The 22,500-nt window shown below is 43.7% G+C and overlaps 17 non-coding genes and 2 pseudogenes across 17 annotated transcripts; all 19 read left to right on the top strand.

Moving 5' to 3' along the window:
• The first annotated feature begins 179 nt into the window (after nt 1-179).
• LOC136741162 (5S ribosomal RNA) lies at nt 180-298 on the top strand. The gene has a single exon (XR_010813910.1). It is a non-coding gene; the product is annotated as a 5S ribosomal RNA (ribosomal RNA).
• Nucleotides 299-1,364: 1,066 nt separating this feature from the next.
• LOC136741113 (5S ribosomal RNA) lies at nt 1,365-1,483 on the top strand. Its single transcript, XR_010813864.1, has one exon. It is a non-coding gene; the product is annotated as a 5S ribosomal RNA (ribosomal RNA).
• A 1,066-nt stretch (nt 1,484-2,549) lies between these two features.
• Nucleotides 2,550-2,668, top strand: LOC136740972 (5S ribosomal RNA). The gene has a single exon (XR_010813730.1). It is a non-coding gene; the product is annotated as a 5S ribosomal RNA (ribosomal RNA).
• Nucleotides 2,669-3,723: 1,055 nt separating this feature from the next.
• On the top strand, nt 3,724-3,842 carry LOC136741114 (5S ribosomal RNA). Its single transcript, XR_010813865.1, has one exon. It is a non-coding gene; the product is annotated as a 5S ribosomal RNA (ribosomal RNA).
• Nucleotides 3,843-4,908: 1,066 nt separating this feature from the next.
• LOC136740973 (5S ribosomal RNA) lies at nt 4,909-5,027 on the top strand. The gene has a single exon (XR_010813731.1). It is a non-coding gene; the product is annotated as a 5S ribosomal RNA (ribosomal RNA).
• Nucleotides 5,028-6,082: 1,055 nt separating this feature from the next.
• On the top strand, nt 6,083-6,201 carry LOC136741115 (5S ribosomal RNA). Its single transcript, XR_010813866.1, has one exon. It is a non-coding gene; the product is annotated as a 5S ribosomal RNA (ribosomal RNA).
• A 1,066-nt stretch (nt 6,202-7,267) lies between these two features.
• LOC136741116 (5S ribosomal RNA) lies at nt 7,268-7,386 on the top strand. Its single transcript, XR_010813867.1, has one exon. It is a non-coding gene; the product is annotated as a 5S ribosomal RNA (ribosomal RNA).
• A 1,066-nt stretch (nt 7,387-8,452) lies between these two features.
• LOC136740974 (5S ribosomal RNA) lies at nt 8,453-8,571 on the top strand. Its single transcript, XR_010813732.1, has one exon. It is a non-coding gene; the product is annotated as a 5S ribosomal RNA (ribosomal RNA).
• Nucleotides 8,572-9,626: 1,055 nt separating this feature from the next.
• On the top strand, nt 9,627-9,745 carry LOC136741117 (5S ribosomal RNA). The gene has a single exon (XR_010813868.1). It is a non-coding gene; the product is annotated as a 5S ribosomal RNA (ribosomal RNA).
• Nucleotides 9,746-10,811: 1,066 nt separating this feature from the next.
• On the top strand, nt 10,812-10,930 carry LOC136740975 (5S ribosomal RNA). The gene has a single exon (XR_010813733.1). It is a non-coding gene; the product is annotated as a 5S ribosomal RNA (ribosomal RNA).
• Nucleotides 10,931-11,985: 1,055 nt separating this feature from the next.
• LOC136741118 (5S ribosomal RNA) lies at nt 11,986-12,104 on the top strand. Its single transcript, XR_010813869.1, has one exon. It is a non-coding gene; the product is annotated as a 5S ribosomal RNA (ribosomal RNA).
• A 1,055-nt stretch (nt 12,105-13,159) lies between these two features.
• Nucleotides 13,160-13,278, top strand: LOC136740939 (5S ribosomal RNA). The gene has a single exon (XR_010813698.1). It is a non-coding gene; the product is annotated as a 5S ribosomal RNA (ribosomal RNA).
• A 1,055-nt stretch (nt 13,279-14,333) lies between these two features.
• Nucleotides 14,334-14,452, top strand: LOC136740779 (5S ribosomal RNA). Its single transcript, XR_010813546.1, has one exon. It is a non-coding gene; the product is annotated as a 5S ribosomal RNA (ribosomal RNA).
• Nucleotides 14,453-15,507: 1,055 nt separating this feature from the next.
• Nucleotides 15,508-15,626, top strand: LOC136740916 (5S ribosomal RNA). The gene has a single exon (XR_010813676.1). It is a non-coding gene; the product is annotated as a 5S ribosomal RNA (ribosomal RNA).
• Nucleotides 15,627-16,681: 1,055 nt separating this feature from the next.
• On the top strand, nt 16,682-16,790 carry LOC136741263 (uncharacterized; annotated as a pseudogene).
• Nucleotides 16,791-17,845: 1,055 nt separating this feature from the next.
• Nucleotides 17,846-17,964, top strand: LOC136741191 (5S ribosomal RNA). Its single transcript, XR_010813937.1, has one exon. It is a non-coding gene; the product is annotated as a 5S ribosomal RNA (ribosomal RNA).
• Nucleotides 17,965-19,019: 1,055 nt separating this feature from the next.
• On the top strand, nt 19,020-19,138 carry LOC136741142 (5S ribosomal RNA). Its single transcript, XR_010813892.1, has one exon. It is a non-coding gene; the product is annotated as a 5S ribosomal RNA (ribosomal RNA).
• Nucleotides 19,139-20,204: 1,066 nt separating this feature from the next.
• On the top strand, nt 20,205-20,313 carry LOC136741271 (uncharacterized; annotated as a pseudogene).
• A 1,055-nt stretch (nt 20,314-21,368) lies between these two features.
• LOC136741021 (5S ribosomal RNA) lies at nt 21,369-21,487 on the top strand. The gene has a single exon (XR_010813778.1). It is a non-coding gene; the product is annotated as a 5S ribosomal RNA (ribosomal RNA).
• The last annotated feature ends 1,013 nt before the right edge of the window (nt 21,488-22,500 follow it).

Consider the following 22,500-nt stretch of genomic DNA (forward strand, 5'->3'; position numbering starts at 1 on the left):
TGGTGTGGCACCCCAGCTAACGCACAACGTTGCCACAACGTTTCGTGTTAGCAGGGACTGTCTGCGGCGCGCTGGTGTGTCCCGGACTTTAGAGTAGAGAGACAGTTCAACTGCAAGTATGAGCGGCAGAAACGGATATTGCCTTCCCTTTAAGTAGAGCGTCAGGGACAGCCTCCCTGGCTTTCGGCCATACTAGCCTGAATACGCCCGATCTCGTCCAATCTCGGAAGCTAAGCAGGCTCGGGCCTGGTCAGTACTTGGATGGGAGACCGCCTGGGAATACCAGGTGCTGTAAGCTTTTGCATCTTTAACACACCAGAGGGCGACAAATCACGAGTCTTAACTTTGGATACACGCAATTTCATCATTATTTCAGATTTGACTTCCCCAAATACACAGGCATACAATAGATCTTGTTCTCCAACGTAAACGGTCCCTAGTAACTAGGGTACATTCGTAAATAAATTGAGCATCATGGCTAGAAGTGACTAAATGTTGCCTAATCTTTCTCATCGAGAAATGACACAATTACAGCAACACAAAAAGGAACTCCACCGGACAAAGTTCAGTGCTCACAAGGAGCCTCATTCAACACACACGGTTCCATTCCCATTCATGCAAAGCACGAAAGTGTAAAACTTGGGAACATACTTGAGAGCAAAGATCACATTCAATCTCATTCAAGGCACGGATGTGAATGCAACGGGATGAAATTACTGAAATGATGCCTGCCCTCGAACTGTGATGATGGACTACCCGACTCGCCAATAATATTGGGTTCTGGTGTATTGAAATACAGGAGCTGCTGGATTTGTGTGTTTTCTTACCCCCTCACCATAGTTTGTCAAATGTTTAAACAACTGAACTTATATTCAAGGTTTGATTCTCTTCATATGTTTTACTGGTTTACATTTGTCTCAGCAACCTGTTGAATGATTCTTCTGCTTTCAAAACAAAATGACAACAGGATGAATGCACACACTTGAAAATACAATACATGCAATGTTATGCATCATAGTGATGCAACCTCCTTTCAGTTTCATACTGCATGTCAATTGAAATCCTTACTGAAATGCACACCTTCTCAAGATTGCGCTTGACTGGCGTGTCAGGCACTCAATTACAGCTGTTTTATCAAGACAATGTGTTCGTTTTGTAATATATAGTTCCGGTCTGGTGTGGCACCCCAGCTAACGCACAACGTTGCCACAATGTTGCCACAACGTGGCGTGTTAGCAGGGACTGGCTGCGGCGCGCTGGTGTGTCCCGGGCTTTAGAGTAGAGAGACAGTTCAACTGCAAGTATGAGCGGCAGAAACGGATATTGCCTTCCCTTTAAGTAGAGCGTCAGGGACAGCCTCCCTGGCTTACGGCCATACTAGCCTGAATACGCCCGATCTCGTCCGATCTCGGAAGCTAAGCAGGCTCGGGCCTGGTCAGTACTTGGATGGGAGAGCGCCTGGGAATACCAGGTGCTGTAAGCTTTTGCATCTTTTACACACCAGAGGGCGACAAATCACGATTTTTAACTTTGGATACGCGCAATTTCATCATTATTTCAGATTTGACTTCCCCAAATACACAGGCATACAATAGATCTTGTTCTCCAACGTAAACGGTCCCTAGTAACTAGGGTACATTCGTAAATAAATTGAGCATCATGGCTAGAAGTGACTAAATGTTGCCTAATCTTTCTCATCGAGAAATGACACAATTACAGCAACACAAAAAGGAACTCCACCGGACAAAGTTCAGTGCTCACAAGGAGCCTCATTCAACACACACGGTTCCATTCCCATTCATGCAAAGCACGAAAGTGTAAAACTTGGGAACATACTTGAGAGCAAAGATCACATTCAATCTCATTCAAGGCACGGATGTGAATGCAACGGGATGAAATTACTGAAATGATGCCTGCCCTCGAACTGTGATGATGGACTACCCGACTCGCCAATAATATTGGGTTCTGGTGTATTGAAATACAGGAGCTGCTGGATTTGTGTGTTTTCTTACCCCCTCACCATAGTTTGTCAAATGTTTAAACAACTGAACTTATATTCAAGGTTTGTTTCTCTTCATATGTTTTACTGGTTTACATTTGTCTCAGCAACCTGTTGAATGATTCTTCTGCTTTCAAAACAAAATGACAACAGGATGAATGCACACACTTGAAAATACAATACATGCAATGTTATGCATCATAGTGATGCAACCTCCTTTCAGTTTCATACTGCATGTCAATTGAAATCCTTACTGAAATGCACACCTTCTCAAGATTGCGCTTGACTGGCGTGTCAGGCACTCAATCACAGCTGTTTTATCAAGACAATGTGTTCGTTTTGTAATATATAGTTCCGGTCTGGTGTGGCACCCCAGCTAACGCACAACGTTGCCACAATGTTGCCACAACGTGGCGTGTTAGCAGGGACTGGCTGCGGCGCGCTGGTGTGTCCCGGGCTTTAGAGTAGAGAGACAGTTCAACTGTAAGTATGAACGGCAGAAACGGATATTGCCTTCCCTTTAAGTAGAGCGTCAGGGACAGCCTCCCTGGCTTACGGCCATACTAGCCTGAATACGCCCGATCTCATCCGATCTCGGAAGCCAAGCGGGCTCGGGCCTGGTCAGTACTTGGATGGGAGACCGCCTGGGAATACCAGGTGCTGTAAGCTTTTGCACCTTTTACACACCAGAGGGCGACAAATCACGAGTTTTAACTTTGGATACACACAATTTCATCATTATTTCAGATTTTACTTCCCCAAATACACAGGCATACAATAGATCTTGTTCTCCAACGTAAACGGTCCCTAGTAACTAGGGTACATTCGTAAATAAATTGAGCATCATGGCTAGAAGTGACTAAATGTTGCCTAATCTTTCTCATCGAGAAATGACACAATTACAGCAACACAAAAAGGAACTCCACCGGACAAAGTTCAGTGCTCACAAGGAGCCTCATTCAACACACACGGTTCCATTCCCATTCATGCAAAGCACGAAAGTGTAAAACTTGGGAACATACTTGAGAGCAAAGATCACATTCAATCTCATTCAAGGCACGGATGTGAATGCAACGGGATGAAATTACTGAAATGATGCCTGCCCTCGAACTGTGATGATGGACTACCCGACTCGCCAATAATATTGGGTTCTGGTGTATTGAAATACAGGAGCTGCTGGATTTGTGTGTTTTCTTACCCCCTCACCATAGTTTGTCAAATGTTTAAACAACTGAACTTATATTCAAGGTTTGTTTCTCTTCATATGTTTTACTGGTTTACATTTGTCTCAGCAACCTGTTGAATGATTCTTCTGCTTTCAAAACAAAATGACAACAGGATGAATGCACACACTTGAAAATACAATACATGCAATGTTATGCATCATAGTGATTTAACCTCCTTTCAGTTTCATACTGCATGTCAATTGAAATCCTTACTGAAATGCACACCTTCTCAAGATTGCGCTTGACTGGCGTGTCAGGCACTCAATTACAGCTGTATTATCAAGACAATGTGTTCGTTTTGTAAAATATAGTTCCGGTCTGGTGTGGCACCCCAGCTAACGCACAACGTTGCCACAACGTGGCGTGTTAGCAGGGACTGGCTGCGGCGCGCTGGTGTGTCCCGGGCTTTAGAGTAGAGAGACAGTTCAACTGCAAGTATGAGCGGCAGAAACGGATATTGCCTTCCCTTTAAGTAGAGCGTCAGGGACAGCCTCCCTGGCTTACGGCCATACTAGCCTGAATACGCCCGATCTCGTCCGATCTCGGAAGCTAAGCAGGCTCGGGCCTGGTCAGTACTTGGATGGGAGAGCGCCTGGGAATACCAGGTGCTGTAAGCTTTTGCATCTTTTACACACCAGAGGGCGACAAATCACGATTTTTAACTTTGGATACGCGCAATTTCATCATTATTTCAGATTTGACTTCCCCAAATACACAGGCATACAATAGATCTTGTTCTCCAACGTAAACGGTCCCTAGTAACTAGGGTACATTCGTAAATAAATTGAGCATCATGGCTAGAAGTGACTAAATGTTGCCTAATCTTTCTCATCGAGAAATGACACAATTACAGCAACACAAAAAGGAACTCCACCGGACAAAGTTCAGTGCTCACAAGGAGCCTCATTCAACACACACGGTTCCATTCCCATTCATGCAAAGCACGAAAGTGTAAAACTTGGGAACATACTTGAGAGCAAAGATCACATTCAATCTCATTCAAGGCACGGATGTGAATGCAACGGGATGAAATTACTGAAATGATGCCTGCCCTCGAACTGTGATGATGGACTACCCGACTCGCCAATAATATTGGGTTCTGGTGTATTGAAATACAGGAGCTGCTGGATTTGTGTGTTTTCTTACCCCCTCACCATAGTTTGTCAAATGTTTAAACAACTGAACTTATATTCAAGGTTTGTTTCTCTTCATATGTTTTACTGGTTTACATTTGTCTCAGCAACCTGTTGAATGATTCTTCTGCTTTCAAAACAAAATGACAACAGGATGAATGCACACACTTGAAAATACAATACATGCAATGTTATGCATCATAGTGATGCAACCTCCTTTCAGTTTCATACTGCATGTCAATTGAAATCCTTACTGAAATGCACACCTTCTCAAGATTGCGCTTGACTGGCGTGTCAGGCACTCAATCACAGCTGTTTTATCAAGACAATGTGTTCGTTTTGTAATATATAGTTCCGGTCTGGTGTGGCACCCCAGCTAACGCACAACGTTGCCACAATGTTGCCACAACGTGGCGTGTTAGCAGGGACTGGCTGCGGCGCGCTGGTGTGTCCCGGGCTTTAGAGTAGAGAGACAGTTCAACTGTAAGTATGAACGGCAGAAACGGATATTGCCTTCCCTTTAAGTAGAGCGTCAGGGACAGCCTCCCTGGCTTACGGCCATACTAGCCTGAATACGCCCGATCTCATCCGATCTCGGAAGCCAAGCGGGCTCGGGCCTGGTCAGTACTTGGATGGGAGACCGCCTGGGAATACCAGGTGCTGTAAGCTTTTGCACCTTTTACACACCAGAGGGCGACAAATCACGAGTTTTAACTTTGGATACACACAATTTCATCATTATTTCAGATTTTACTTCCCCAAATACACAGGCATACAATAGATCTTGTTCTCCAACGTAAACGGTCCCTAGTAACTAGGGTACATTCGTAAATAAATTGAGCATCATGGCTAGAAGTGACTAAATGTTGCCTAATCTTTCTCATCGAGAAATGACACAATTACAGCAACACAAAAAGGAACTCCACCGGACAAAGTTCAGTGCTCACAAGGAGCCTCATTCAACACACACGGTTCCATTCCCATTCATGCAAAGCACGAAAGTGTAAAACTTGGGAACATACTTGAGAGCAAAGATCACATTCAATCTCATTCAAGGCACGGATGTGAATGCAACGGGATGAAATTACTGAAATGATGCCTGCCCTCGAACTGTGATGATGGACTACCCGACTCGCCAATAATATTGGGTTCTGGTGTATTGAAATACAGGAGCTGCTGGATTTGTGTGTTTTCTTACCCCCTCACCATAGTTTGTCAAATGTTTAAACAACTGAACTTATATTCAAGGTTTGTTTCTCTTCATATGTTTTACTGGTTTACATTTGTCTCAGCAACCTGTTGAATGATTCTTCTGCTTTCAAAACAAAATGACAACAGGATGAATGCACACACTTGAAAATACAATACATGCAATGTTATGCATCATAGTGATTTAACCTCCTTTCAGTTTCATACTGCATGTCAATTGAAATCCTTACTGAAATGCACACCTTCTCAAGATTGCGCTTGACTGGCGTGTCAGGCACTCAATTACAGCTGTATTATCAAGACAATGTGTTCGTTTTGTAAAATATAGTTCCGGTCTGGTGTGGCACCCCAGCTAACGCACAACGTTGCCACAACGTGGCGTGTTAGCAGGGACTGGCTGCGGCGCGCTGGTGTGTCCCGGGCTTTAGAGTAGAGAGACAGTTCAACTGCAAGTATGAGCGGCAGAAACGGATATTGCCTTCCCTTTAAGTAGAGCGTCAGGGACAGCCTCCCTGGCTTACGGCCATACTAGCCTGAATACGCCCGATCTCGTCCGATCTCGGAAGCTAAGCAGGCTCGGGCCTGGTCAGTACTTGGATGGGAGAGCGCCTGGGAATACCAGGTGCTGTAAGCTTTTGCATCTTTTACACACCAGAGGGCGACAAATCACGATTTTTAACTTTGGATACGCGCAATTTCATCATTATTTCAGATTTGACTTCCCCAAATACACAGGCATACAATAGATCTTGTTCTCCAACGTAAACGGTCCCTAGTAACTAGGGTACATTCGTAAATAAATTGAGCATCATGGCTAGAAGTGACTAAATGTTGCCTAATCTTTCTCATCGAGAAATGACACAATTACAGCAACACAAAAAGGAACTCCACCGGACAAAGTTCAGTGCTCACAAGGAGCCTCATTCAACACACACGGTTCCATTCCCATTCATGCAAAGCACGAAAGTGTAAAACTTGGGAACATACTTGAGAGCAAAGATCACATTCAATCTCATTCAAGGCACGGATGTGAATGCAACGGGATGAAATTACTGAAATGATGCCTGCCCTCGAACTGTGATGATGGACTACCCGACTCGCCAATAATATTGGGTTCTGGTGTATTGAAATACAGGAGCTGCTGGATTTGTGTGTTTTCTTACCCCCTCACCATAGTTTGTCAAATGTTTAAACAACTGAACTTATATTCAAGGTTTGATTCTCTTCATATGTTTTACTGGTTTACATTTGTCTCAGCAACCTGTTGAATGATTCTTCTGCTTTCAAAACAAAATGACAACAGGATGAATGCACACACTTGAAAATACAATACATGCAATGTTATGCATCATAGTGATGCAACCTCCTTTCAGTTTCATACTGCATGTCAATTGAAATCCTTACTGAAATGCACACCTTCTCAAGATTGCGCTTGACTGGCGTGTCAGGCACTCAATTACAGCTGTTTTATCAAGACAATGTGTTCGTTTTGTAATATATAGTTCCGGTCTGGTGTGGCACCCCAGCTAACGCACAACGTTGCCACAATGTTGCCACAACGTGGCGTGTTAGCAGGGACTGGCTGCGGCGCGCTGGTGTGTCCCGGGCTTTAGAGTAGAGAGACAGTTCAACTGCAAGTATGAGCGGCAGAAACGGATATTGCCTTCCCTTTAAGTAGAGCGTCAGGGACAGCCTCCCTGGCTTACGGCCATACTAGCCTGAATACGCCCGATCTCGTCCGATCTCGGAAGCTAAGCAGGCTCGGGCCTGGTCAGTACTTGGATGGGAGAGCGCCTGGGAATACCAGGTGCTGTAAGCTTTTGCATCTTTTACACACCAGAGGGCGACAAATCACGATTTTTAACTTTGGATACGCGCAATTTCATCATTATTTCAGATTTGACTTCCCCAAATACACAGGCATACAATAGATCTTGTTCTCCAACGTAAACGGTCCCTAGTAACTAGGGTACATTCGTAAATAAATTGAGCATCATGGCTAGAAGTGACTAAATGTTGCCTAATCTTTCTCATCGAGAAATGACACAATTACAGCAACACAAAAAGGAACTCCACCGGACAAAGTTCAGTGCTCACAAGGAGCCTCATTCAACACACACGGTTCCATTCCCATTCATGCAAAGCACGAAAGTGTAAAACTTGGGAACATACTTGAGAGCAAAGATCACATTCAATCTCATTCAAGGCACGGATGTGAATGCAACGGGATGAAATTACTGAAATGATGCCTGCCCTCGAACTGTGATGATGGACTACCCGACTCGCCAATAATATTGGGTTCTGGTGTATTGAAATACAGGAGCTGCTGGATTTGTGTGTTTTCTTACCCCCTCACCATAGTTTGTCAAATGTTTAAACAACTGAACTTATATTCAAGGTTTGTTTCTCTTCATATGTTTTACTGGTTTACATTTGTCTCAGCAACCTGTTGAATGATTCTTCTGCTTTCAAAACAAAATGACAACAGGATGAATGCACACACTTGAAAATACAATACATGCAATGTTATGCATCATAGTGATGCAACCTCCTTTCAGTTTCATACTGCATGTCAATTGAAATCCTTACTGAAATGCACACCTTCTCAAGATTGCGCTTGACTGGCGTGTCAGGCACTCAATCACAGCTGTTTTATCAAGACAATGTGTTCGTTTTGTAATATATAGTTCCGGTCTGGTGTGGCACCCCAGCTAACGCACAACGTTGCCACAATGTTGCCACAACGTGGCGTGTTAGCAGGGACTGGCTGCGGCGCGCTGGTGTGTCCCGGGCTTTAGAGTAGAGAGACAGTTCAACTGTAAGTATGAACGGCAGAAACGGATATTGCCTTCCCTTTAAGTAGAGCGTCAGGGACAGCCTCCCTGGCTTACGGCCATACTAGCCTGAATACGCCCGATCTCATCCGATCTCGGAAGCCAAGCGGGCTCGGGCCTGGTCAGTACTTGGATGGGAGACCGCCTGGGAATACCAGGTGCTGTAAGCTTTTGCACCTTTTACACACCAGAGGGCGACAAATCACGAGTTTTAACTTTGGATACACACAATTTCATCATTATTTCAGATTTTACTTCCCCAAATACACAGGCATACAATAGATCTTGTTCTCCAACGTAAACGGTCCCTAGTAACTAGGGTACATTCGTAAATAAATTGAGCATCATGGCTAGAAGTGACTAAATGTTGCCTAATCTTTCTCATCGAGAAATGACACAATTACAGCAACACAAAAAGGAACTCCACCGGACAAAGTTCAGTGCTCACAAGGAGCCTCATTCAACACACACGGTTCCATTCCCATTCATGCAAAGCACGAAAGTGTAAAACTTGGGAACATACTTGAGAGCAAAGATCACATTCAATCTCATTCAAGGCACGGATGTGAATGCAACGGGATGAAATTACTGAAATGATGCCTGCCCTCGAACTGTGATGATGGACTACCCGACTCGCCAATAATATTGGGTTCTGGTGTATTGAAATACAGGAGCTGCTGGATTTGTGTGTTTTCTTACCCCCTCACCATAGTTTGTCAAATGTTTAAACAACTGAACTTATATTCAAGGTTTGTTTCTCTTCATATGTTTTACTGGTTTACATTTGTCTCAGCAACCTGTTGAATGATTCTTCTGCTTTCAAAACAAAATGACAACAGGATGAATGCACACACTTGAAAATACAATACATGCAATGTTATGCATCATAGTGATTTAACCTCCTTTCAGTTTCATACTGCATGTCAATTGAAATCCTTACTGAAATGCACACCTTCTCAAGATTGCGCTTGACTGGCGTGTCAGGCACTCAATTACAGCTGTATTATCAAGACAATGTGTTCGTTTTGTAAAATATAGTTCCGGTCTGGTGTGGCACCCCAGCTAACGCACAACGTTGCCACAACGTGGCGTGTTAGCAGGGACTGGCTGCGGCGCGCTGGTGTGTCCCGGGCTTTAGAGTAGAGAGACAGTTCAACTGCAAGTATGAGCGGCAGAAACGGATATTGCCTTCCCTTTAAGTAGAGCGTCAGGGACAGCCTCCCTGGCTTACGGCCATACTAGCCTGAATACGCCCGATCTCGTCCGATCTCGGAAGCTAAGCAGGCTCGGGCCTGGTCAGTACTTGGATGGGAGAGCGCCTGGGAATACCAGGTGCTGTAAGCTTTTGCATCTTTTACACACCAGAGGGCGACAAATCACGATTTTTAACTTTGGATACGCGCAATTTCATCATTATTTCAGATTTGACTTCCCCAAATACACAGGCATACAATAGATCTTGTTCTCCAACGTAAACGGTCCCTAGTAACTAGGGTACATTCGTAAATAAATTGAGCATCATGGCTAGAAGTGACTAAATGTTGCCTAATCTTTCTCATCGAGAAATGACACAATTACAGCAACACAAAAAGGAACTCCACCGGACAAAGTTCAGTGCTCACAAGGAGCCTCATTCAACACACACGGTTCCATTCCCATTCATGCAAAGCACGAAAGTGTAAAACTTGGGAACATACTTGAGAGCAAAGATCACATTCAATCTCATTCAAGGCACGGATGTGAATGCAACGGGATGAAATTACTGAAATGATGCCTGCCCTCGAACTGTGATGATGGACTACCCGACTCGCCAATAATATTGGGTTCTGGTGTATTGAAATACAGGAGCTGCTGGATTTGTGTGTTTTCTTACCCCCTCACCATAGTTTGTCAAATGTTTAAACAACTGAACTTATATTCAAGGTTTGTTTCTCTTCATATGTTTTACTGGTTTACATTTGTCTCAGCAACCTGTTGAATGATTCTTCTGCTTTCAAAACAAAATGACAACAGGATGAATGCACACACTTGAAAATACAATACATGCAATGTTATGCATCATAGTGATGCAACCTCCTTTCAGTTTCATACTGCATGTCAATTGAAATCCTTACTGAAATGCACACCTTCTCAAGATTGCGCTTGACTGGCGTGTCAGGCACTCAATCACAGCTGTTTTATCAAGACAATGTGTTCGTTTTGTAATATATAGTTCCGGTCTGGTGTGGCACCCCAGCTAACGCACAACGTTGCCACAATGTTGCCACAACGTGGCGTGTTAGCAGGGACTGGCTGCGGCGCGCTGGTGTGTCCCGGGCTTTAGAGTAGAGAGACAGTTCAACTGTAAGTATGAACGGCAGAAACGGATATTGCCTTCCCTTTAAGTAGAGCGTCAGGGACAGCCTCCCTGGCTTACGGCCATACTAGCCTGAATACGCCCGATCTCATCCGATCTCGGAAGCCAAGCGGGCTCGGGCCTGGTCAGTACTTGGATGGGAGACCGCCTGGGAATACCAGGTGCTGTAAGCTTTTGCACCTTTTACACACCAGAGGGCGACAAATCACGAGTTTTAACTTTGGATACACACAATTTCATCATTATTTCAGATTTTACTTCCCCAAATACACAGGCATACAATAGATCTTGTTCTCCAACGTAAACGGTCCCTAGTAACTAGGGTACATTCGTAAATAAATTGAGCATCATGGCTAGAAGTGACTAAATGTTGCCTAATCTTTCTCATCGAGAAATGACACAATTACAGCAACACAAAAAGGAACTCCACCGGACAAAGTTCAGTGCTCACAAGGAGCCTCATTCAACACACACGGTTCCATTCCCATTCATGCAAAGCACGAAAGTGTAAAACTTGGGAACATACTTGAGAGCAAAGATCACATTCAATCTCATTCAAGGCACGGATGTGAATGCAACGGGATGAAATTACTGAAATGATGCCTGCCCTCGAACTGTGATGATGGACTACCCGACTCGCCAATAATATTGGGTTCTGGTGTATTGAAATACAGGAGCTGCTGGATTTGTGTGTTTTCTTACCCCCTCACCATAGTTTGTCAAATGTTTAAACAACTGAACTTATATTCAAGGTTTGTTTCTCTTCATATGTTTTACTGGTTTACATTTGTCTCAGCAACCTGTTGAATGATTCTTCTGCTTTCAAAACAAAATGACAACAGGATGAATGCACACACTTGAAAATACAATACATGCAATGTTATGCATCATAGTGATTTAACCTCCTTTCAGTTTCATACTGCATGTCAATTGAAATCCTTACTGAAATGCACACCTTCTCAAGATTGCGCTTGACTGGCGTGTCAGGCACTCAATTACAGCTGTATTATCAAGACAATGTGTTCGTTTTGTAAAATATAGTTCCGGTCTGGTGTGGCACCCCAGCTAACGCACAACGTTGCCACAACGTGGCGTGTTAGCAGGGACTGGCTGCGGCGCGCTGGTGTGTCCCGGGCTTTAGAGTAGAGAGACAGTTCAACTGCAAGTATGAGCGGCAGAAACGGATATTGCCTTCCCTTTAAGTAGAGCGTCAGGGACAGCCTCCCTGGCTTACGGCCATACTAGCCTGAATACGCCCGATCTCGTCCGATCTCGGAAGCTAAGCAGGCTCGGGCCTGGTCAGTACTTGGATGGGAGAGCGCCTGGGAATACCAGGTGCTGTAAGCTTTTGCATCTTTTACACACCAGAGGGCGACAAATCACGATTTTTAACTTTGGATACGCGCAATTTCATCATTATTTCAGATTTGACTTCCCCAAATACACAGGCATACAATAGATCTTGTTCTCCAACGTAAACGGTCCCTAGTAACTAGGGTACATTCGTAAATAAATTGAGCATCATGGCTAGAAGTGACTAAATGTTGCCTAATCTTTCTCATCGAGAAATGACACAATTACAGCAACACAAAAAGGAACTCCACCGGACAAAGTTCAGTGCTCACAAGGAGCCTCATTCAACACACACGGTTCCATTCCCATTCATGCAAAGCACGAAAGTGTAAAACTTGGGAACATACTTGAGAGCAAAGATCACATTCAATCTCATTCAAGGCACGGATGTGAATGCAACGGGATGAAATTACTGAAATGATGCCTGCCCTCGAACTGTGATGATGGACTACCCGACTCGCCAATAATATTGGGTTCTGGTGTATTGAAATACAGGAGCTGCTGGATTTGTGTGTTTTCTTACCCCCTCACCATAGTTTGTCAAATGTTTAAACAACTGAACTTATATTCAAGGTTTGATTCTCTTCATATGTTTTACTGGTTTACATTTGTCTCAGCAACCTGTTGAATGATTCTTCTGCTTTCAAAACAAAATGACAACAGGATGAATGCACACACTTGAAAATACAATACATGCAATGTTATGCATCATAGTGATGCAACCTCCTTTCAGTTTCATACTGCATGTCAATTGAAATCCTTATTGAAATGCACACCTTCTCAAGATTGCGCTTGACTGGCGTGTCAGGCACTCAATTACAGCTGTATTATCAAGACAATGTGTTCGTTTTGTAAAATATAGTTCCGGTCTGGTGTGGCACCCCAGCTAACGCACAACGTTGCCACAACGTTTCGTGTTAGCAGGGACTGTCTGCGGCGCGCTGGTGTGTCCCGGACTTTAGAGTAGAGAGACAGTTCAACTGCAAGTATGAGCGGCAGAAACGGATATTGCCTTCCCTTTAAGTAGAGCGTCAGGGACAGCCTCCCTGGCTTACGGCCATACTAGCCTGAAAACGCCCGATCTCGTCCGATCTCGGAAGCTAAGCAGGCTCGGGCCTGGTCAGTACTTGGATGGGAGACTGCCTGGGAATACCAGGTGCTGTAAGCTTTTGCATCTTTTACACACCAGAGGGCGACAAATCACGAGTTTTAACTTTGGATACACGCAATTTCATCATTATTTCAGATTTGACTTCCCCAAATACACAGGCATACAATAGATCTTGTTCTCCAACGTAATCGGTCCCTAGTAACTAGGGTACATTCATAAATAAATTGAGCATCATGGCTAGAAGTGACTAAATGTTGCCTAATCTTTCTCATCGAGAAATGACACAATTACAGCAACACAAAAAGGAACTCCACCGGACAAAGTTCAGTGCTCACAAGGAGCCTCATTCAACACACACGGTTCCATTCCCATTCATGCAAAGCACGAAAGTGTAAAACTTGGGAACATACTTGAGAGCAAAGATCACATTCAATCTCATTCAAGGCACGGATGTGAATGCAACGGGATGAAATTACTGAAATGATGCCTGCCCTCGAACTGTGAAGATGGACTACCCGACTCGCCAATAATATTGGGTTCTGGTGTATTGAAATACAGGAGCTGCTGGATTTGTGTGTTTTCTTACCCCCTCACCATAGTTTGTCAAATGTTTAAACAACTGAACTTATATTCAAGGTTTGTTTCTCTTCATATGTTTTACTGGTTTACATTTGTCTCAGCAACCTGTTGAATGATTCTTCTGCTTTCAAAACAAAATGACAACAGGATGAATGCACACACTTGAAAATACAATACATGCAATGTTATGCATCATAGTGATGCAACCTCCTTTCAGTTTCATACTGCATGTCAATTGAAATCCTTACTGAAATGCACACCTTCTCAAGATTGCGCTTGACTGGCGTGTCAGGCACTCAATTACAGCTGTTTTATCAAGACAATGTGTTCGTTTTGTAATATATAGTTCCGGTCTGGTGTGGCACCCCAGCTAACGCACAACGTTGCCACAACGTTTCGTGTTAGCAGGGACTGTCTGCGGCGCGCTGGTGTGTCCCGGACTTTAGAGTAGAGAGACAGTTCAACTGCAAGTATGAGCGGCAGAAACGGATATTGCCTTCCCTTTAAGTAGAGCGTCAGGGAGAGCCTCCCTGGCTTACGGCCATACTAGCCTGAATACGCCCGATCTCGTCCGATCTCGGAAGCTAAGCAGGCTCGGGCCTGGTCAGTACTTGGATGGGAGACCGCCTGGGAATACCAGGTGCTGTAAGCTTTTGCATCTTTTACACACCAGAGGGCGACAAATCACGAGTTTTAACTTTGGATACACGCAATTTCATCATTATTTCAGATTTGACTTCCCCAAATACACAGGCATACAATAGATCTTGTTCTCCAACGTAAACGGTCCCTAGTAACTAGGGTACATTCGTAAATAAATTGAGCATCATGGCTAGAAGTGACTAAATGTTGCCTAATCTTTCTCATCGAGAAATGACACAATTACAGCAACACAAAAAGGAACTCCACCGGACAAAGTTCAGTGCTCACAAGGAGCCTCATTCAACACACACGGTTCCATTCCCATTCATGCAAAGCACGAAAGTGTAAAACTTGGGAACATACTTGAGAGCAAAGATCACATTCAATCTCATTCAAGGCACGGATGTGAATGCAACGGGATGAAATTACTGAAATGATGCCTGCCCTCGAACTGTGATGATGGACTACCCGACTCGCCAATAATATTGGGTTCTGGTGTATTGAAATACAGGAGCTGCTGGATTTGTGTGTTTTCTTACCCCCTCACCATAGTTTGTCAAATGTTTAAACAACTGAACTTATATTCAAGGTTTGTTTCTCTTCATATGTTTTACTGGTTTACATTTGTCTCAGCAACCTGTTGAATGATTCTTCTGCTTTCAAAACAAAATGACAACAGGATGAATGCACACACTTGAAAATACAATACATGCAATGTTATGCATCATAGTGATGCAACCTCCTTTCAGTTTCATACTGCATGTCAATTGAAATCCTTACTGAAATGCACACCTTCTCAAGATTGCGCTTGACTGGCGTGTCAGGCACTCAATTACAGCTGTTTTATCAAGACAATGTGTTCGTTTTGTAAAATATAGTTCCGGTCTGGTGTGGCACCCCAGCTAACGCACAACGTTGCCACAACGTTTCGTGTTAGCAGGGACTGTCTGCAGCGTGCTGGTGTGTCCCGGACTTTAGAGTAGAGAGACAGTTCAACAGCAAGTATGAGTGGCAGAAACGGATATTGCCTTCCCTTTAAGTAGAGGGTCAGGGACAGCCTCCCTGGCTTACGGCCATACTAGTCTGAATACGCCCGATCTCGTCCGATCTCGGAAGCTAAGCAGGCTCGGGCCTGGTCAGTACTTGGATGGGAGACCACCTGGGAATACCAGGTGCTGTAAGCTTTTGCATCTTTTACACACCAGAGGGCGACAAATCACGAGTTTTAACTTTGGATACACGCAATTTCATCATTATTTCAGATTTGACTTCCCCAAATACACAGGCATACAATTGATCTTGTTCTCCAACGTAAACGGTCCCTAGTAACTAGGGTACATTCGTAAATAAATTGAGCATCATGGCTAGAAGTGACTAAATGTTGCCTAATCTTTCTCATCGAGAAATGACACAATTACAGCAACACAAAAAGGAACTCCACCGGACAAAGTTCAGTGCTCACAAGGAGCCTCATTCAACACACACGGTTCCATTCCCATTCATGCAAAGCACGAAAGTGTAAAACTTGGGAACATACTTGAGAGCAAAGATCACATTCAATCTCATTCAAGGCACGGATGTGAATGCAACGGGATGAAATTACTGAAATGATGCCTGCCCTCGAACTGTGATGATGGACTACCCGACTCGCCAATAATATTGGGTTCTGGTGTATTGAAATACAGGAGCTGCTGGATTTGTGTGTTTTCTTACCCCCTCACCATAGTTTGTCAAATGTTTAAACAACTGAACTTATATTCAAGGTTTATTTCTCTTCATATGTTTTACTGGTTTACATTTGTCTCAGCAACCTGTTGAATGATTCTTCTGCTTTCAAAACAAAATGACAACAGGATGAATGCACACACTTGAAAATACAATACATGCAATGTTATGCATCATAGTGATGCAACCTCCTTTCAGTTTCATACTGCATGTCAATTGAAATCCTTACTGAAATGCACACCTTCTCAAGATTGCGCTTGACTGGCGTGTCAGGCACTCAATTACAGCTGTATTATCAAGACAATGTGTTCGTTTTGTAAAATATAGTTCCGGTCTGGTGTGGCACCCCAGCTAACGCACAACGTTGCCACAACGTTTCGTGTTAGCAGGGACTGTCTGCGGCGCGCTGGTGTGTCCCGGACTTTAGAGTAGAGAGACAGTTCATTTGCAAGTATGAGCGGCAGAAACGGATATTGCCTTCCCTTTAAGTAGAGCGTCAGGGACAGCCTCCCTGGCTTACGGCCATACTAGCCTGAATACGCCCGATCTTGGAAGCTAAGCAGGCTCGGGCCTGGTCAGTACTTGGATGGGAGACCGCCTGGGAATACCAGGTGCTGTAAGCTTTTGCATCTTTTATACACCAGAGGGCGACAAATCACGAGTTTTAACTTTGGATACACGCAATTTCATCATTATTTCAGATTTGACTTCCCCAAATACACAGGCATACAATAGATCTTGTTCTCCAACGTAAACGGTCCCTAGTAACTAGGGTACATTCGTAAATAAATTGAGCATCATGGCTAGAAGTGACTAAATGTTGCCTAATCTTTCTCATCGAGAAATGACACAATTACACCAACACAAAAAGGAACTCCACCGGACAAAGTTCAGTGCTCACAAGGAGCCTCATTCAACACACACGGTTCCATTCCCATTCATGCAAAGCACGAAAGTGTAAAACTTGGGAACATACTTGAGAGCAAAGATCACATTCAATCTCATTCAAGGCACGGATGTGAATGCAACGGGATGAAATTACTGAAATGATGCCTGCCCTCGAACTGTGATGATGGACTACCCGACTCGCCAATAATATTGGGTTCTGGTGTATTGAAATACAGGAGCTGCTGGATTTGTGTGTTTTCTTACCCCCTCACCATAGTTTGTCAAATGTTTAAACAACTGAACTTATATTCAAGGTTTGTTTCTCTTCATATGTTTTACTGGTTTACATTTGTCTCAGCAACCTGTTGAATGATTCTTCTGCTTTCAAAACAAAATGACAACAGGATGAATGCACACACTTGAAAATACAATACATGCAATGTTATGCATCATAGTGATGCAACCTCCTTTCAGTTTCATACTGCATGTCAATTGAAATCCTTACTGAAATGCACACCTTCTCAAGATTGCGCTTGACTGCCGTGTCAGGCACTCAATTACAGCTGTATTATCAAGACAATGTGTTCGTTTTGTAAAATATAGTTCCGGTCTGGTGTGGCACCCCAGCTAACGCACAACGTTGCCACAACGTTTCGTGTTAGCAGGGACTGTCTGCAGCGTGCTGGTGTGTCCCGGACTTTAGAGTAGAGAGACAGTTCAACTGCAAGTATGAGTGGCAGAAACGGATATTGCCTTCCCTTTAAGTAGAGGGTCAGGGACAGCCTCCCTGACTTACGGTCATACTAGTCTGAATACGCCCGATCTCGTCCGATCTCGGAAGCTAAGCAGGTTCGGGCCTGGTTAGTACTTGGATGGGAGACCGCCTCGGAATACCAGGTGCTGTAAGCTTTTGCATCTTTTACACACCAGAGGGCGACAAATCACGAGTTTTAACTTTGGATACACGCAATTTCATCATTATTTCAGATTTGACTTCCCCAAATTCACAGGCATACAATAGATCTTGTTCTCCAACGTAAACGGTCCCTAGTAACTAGGGTACATTCGTAAATTAATTGAGCATCATGGCTAGAAGTGACTAAATGTTGCCTAATCTTTCTCATCGAGAAATGACACAATTACAGCAACACAAAAAGGAACTCCACCGGGAAATGTTCAGTGTTCACAAGGAGCCTCATTCAACACACACGGTTCCATTCCCATTCATGCAAAGCACGAAAGTGTAAAACTTGGGAACATACTTGAGAGCAAAGATCACATTCAATCTCATTCAAGGCACGGATGTGAATGCAACGGGATGAAATTACTGAAATGATGCCTGCCCTCGAACTGTGATGATGGACTACCCGACTCGCCAATAATATTGGGTTCTGGTGTATTGAAATACAGGAGCTGCTGGATTTGTGTGTTTTCTTACCCCCTCACCATAGTTTGTCAAATGTTTAAACAACTGAACTTATATTCAAGGTTTGTTTCTCTTCATATGTTTTACTGGTTTACATTTGTCTCAGCAACCTGTTGAATGATTCTTCTGCTTTCAAAACAAAATGACAACAGGATGAATGCACACACTTGAAAATATAATACATGCAATGTTATGCATCATAGTGATGCAACCTCCTTTCAGTTTCATACTGCATGTCAATTGAAATCCTTACTGAAATGCACACCTTCTCAAGATTGCGCTTGACTGGCGTGTCAGGCACTCAATTACAGCTGTTTTATCAAGACAATGTGTTCGTTTTGTAAAATATAGTTCCGGTCTGGTGTGGCACCCCAGCTAACGCACAACGTTGCCACAACGTTTCGTGTTAGCAGGGACTGTCTGCAGCGTGCTGGTGTGTCCCGGACTTTAGAGTAGAGAGACAGTTCAACTGCAAGTATGAGTGGCAGAAACGGATATTGCCTTCCCTTTAAGTAGAGGGTCAGGGACAGCCTCCCTGACTTACGGTCATACTAGTCTGAATACGCCCGATCTCGTCCGATCTCGGAAGCTAAGCAGGTTCGGGCCTGGTTAGTACTTGGATGGGAGACCGCCTGGGAATACCAGGTGCTGTAAGCTTTTGCATCTTTTACACACCAGAGGGCGACAAATCACGAGTTTTAACTTTGGATACACGCAATTTCATCATTATTTCAGATTTGACTTCCCCAAATTCACAGGCATACAATAGATCTTGATCTCCAACGTAAACGGTCCCTAGTAACTAGGGTACATTCGTAAATAAATTGAGCATCATGGCTAGAAGTGACTAAATGTTGCCTAATCTTTCTCATCGAGAAATGACACAATTACAGCAACACAAAAAGGAACTCCACCGGGAAATGTTCAGTGTTCACAAGGAGCCTCATTCAACACACACGGTTCCATTCCCATTCATGCAAAGCACGAAAGTGTAAAACTTGGGAACATACTTGAGAGCAAAGATCACATTCAATCTCATTCAAGGCACGGATGTGAATGCAACGGGATGAAATTACTGAAATGATGCCTGCCCTCGAACTGTGATGATGGACTACCCGACTCGCCAATAATATTGGGTTCTGGTGTATTGAAATACAGGAGCTGCTGGATTTGTGTGTTTTCTTACCCCCTCACCATAGTTTGTCAAATGTTTAAACAACTGAACTTATATTCAAGGTTTGTTTCTCTTCATATGTTTTACTGGTTTACATTTGTCTCAGCAACCTGTTGAATGATTCTTCTGCTTTCAAAACAAAATGACAACAGGATGAATGCACACACTTGAAAATATAATACATGCAATGTTATGCATCATAGTGATGCAACCTCCTTTCAGTTTCATACTGCATGTCAATTGAAATCCTTACTGAAATGCACACCTTCTCAAGATTGCGCTTGACTGGCGTGTCAGGCACTCAATTACAGCTGTTTTATCAAGACAATGTGTTCGTTTTGTAAAATATAGTTCCGGTCTGGTGTGGCACCCCAGCTAACGCACAACGTTGCCACAACGTTGCCACAACGTTTCGTGTTAGCAGGGACTGTCTGCGGCGCGCTGGTGTGTCCCGGACTTTAGAGTAGAGAGACAGTTCATTTGCAAGTATCAGCGGCAGAAACGGATATTGCCTTCCCTTTAAGTAGAGCGTCAGGGACAGCCTCCCTGGCTTACGGCCATACTAGCCTGAATACGCCCGATCTCGGAAGCTAAGCAGGCTCGGGCCTGGTCAGTACTTGGATGGGAGACCGCCTGGGATTACCAGGTGCTGTAAGCTTTTGCATCTTTTACACACCAGAGGGCGACAAATCACGAGTTTTAACTTTGGATACACGCAATTTCATCATTATTTCAGATTTGACTTCCCCAAATACACAGGCATACAATAGATCTTGTTCTCCAACGTAAACGGTCCCTAGTAACTAGGGTACATTCGTAAATAAATTGAGCATCATGGCTAGAAGTGACTAAATGTTGCCTAATCTTTCTCATCGAGAAATGACACAATTACAGCAACACAAAAAGGAACTCCACCGGACAAAGTTCAGTGCTCACAAGGAGCCTCATTCAACACACACGGTTCCATTCCCATTCATGCAAAGCACGAAAGTGTAAAACTTGGGAACATACTTGAGAGCAAAGATCACATTCAATCTCATTCAAGGCACGGATGTGAATGCAACGGGATGAAATTACTGAAATGATGCCTGCCCTCGAACTGTGATGATGGACTACCCGACTTGCCAATAATATTGGGTTCTGGTGTATTGAAATACAGGAGCTGCTGGATTTGTGTGTTTTCTTACCCCCTCACCATAGTTTGTCAAATGTTTAAACAACTGAACTTATATTCAAGGTTTGTTTCTCTTCATATGTTTTACTGGTTTACATTTGTCTCAGCAACCTGTTGAATGATTCTTCTGCTTTCAAAACAAAATGACAACAGGATGAATGCACACACTTGAAAATACAATACATGCAATGTTATGCATCATAGTGATGCAACCTCCTTTCAGTTTCATACTGCATGTCAATTGAAATCCTTACTGAAATGCACACCTTCTCAAGATTGCGCTTGACTGGCGTGTCAGGCACTCAATTACAGCTGTTTTATCAAGACAATGTGTTCGTTTTGTAAAATATAGTTCCGGTCTGGTGTGGCACCCCAGCTAACGCACAACGTTGCCACAACGTTTCGTGTTAGCAGGGACTGTCTGCGGCGCGCTGGTGTGTCCCGGACTTTAGAGTAGAGAGACAGTTCAACTGCAAGTATGAGCGGCAGAAACGGATATTGCCTTCCCTTTAAGTAGAGCGTCAGGGACAGCCTCCCTGGCTTACGGCCATACTAGCCTGAATACGCCCGATCTCGTCCGATCTCGGAAGCTAAGCAGGCTCCGGCCTGGTCAGTACTTGGATGGGAGACCGCCTGGGAATACCAGGTGCTGTAAGCTTTTGCATCTTTTACACACCAGAGGGCGACAAATCACGAGTTTTAACTTTGGATACACGCAATTTCATCATTATTTCAGATTTGACTTCCCCAAATACACAGGCATACAATAGATCTTGTTCTCCAACGTAAACGGTCCCTAGTAACTAGGGTACATTCGTAAATAAATTGAGCATCATGGCTAGAAGTGACTAAATGTTGCCTAATCTTTCTCATCGAGAAATGACACAATTACAGCAACACAAAAAGGAACTCCACCGGACAAAGTTCAGTGCTCACAAGGAGCCTCATTCAACACACACGGTTCCATTCCCATTCATGCAAAGCACGAAAGTGTAAAACTTGGGAACATACTTGAGAGCAAAGATCACATTCAATCTCATTCAAGGCACGGATGTGAATGCAACGGGATGAAATTACTGAAATGATGCCTGCCCTCGAACTGTGATGATGGACTACCCGACTCGCCAATAATATTGGGTTCTGGTGTATTGAAATACAGGAGCTGCTGGATTTGTGTGTTTTCTTACCCCCTCACCATAGTTTGTCAAATGTTTAAACAACTGAACTTATATTCAAGGTTTGATTCTCTTCATATGTTTTACTGGTTTACATTTGTCTCAGCAACCTGTTGAATGATTCTTCTGCTTTCAATACAAAATGACAACAGGATGAATGCACACACTTGAAAATACAATACATGCAATGTTATGCATCATAGTGATGCAACCTCCTTTCAGTTTCATACTGCATGTCAATTGAAATCCTTACTGAAATGCACACCTTCTCAAGATTGCGCTTGACTGGCGTGTCAGGCACTCAATTACAGCTGTTTTATCAAGACAATGTGTTCGTTTTGTAATATATAGTTCCGGTCTGGTGTGGCACCCCAGCTAACGCACAACGTTGCCACAATGTGGCATGTAAGCAGGGACTGTCTGCGGCGCGCTGGTGTGTCCCGGGCTTTAGAGTAGAGAGACAGTTCAACTGTAAGTATGAACGGCAGAAACGGAT

Source organism: Amia ocellicauda, unplaced genomic scaffold (genome assembly GCF_036373705.1).
Source record: "Amia ocellicauda isolate fAmiCal2 unplaced genomic scaffold, fAmiCal2.hap1 HAP1_SCAFFOLD_65, whole genome shotgun sequence".
Classification (NCBI taxonomy): domain Eukaryota; kingdom Metazoa; phylum Chordata; class Actinopteri; order Amiiformes; family Amiidae; genus Amia; species Amia ocellicauda.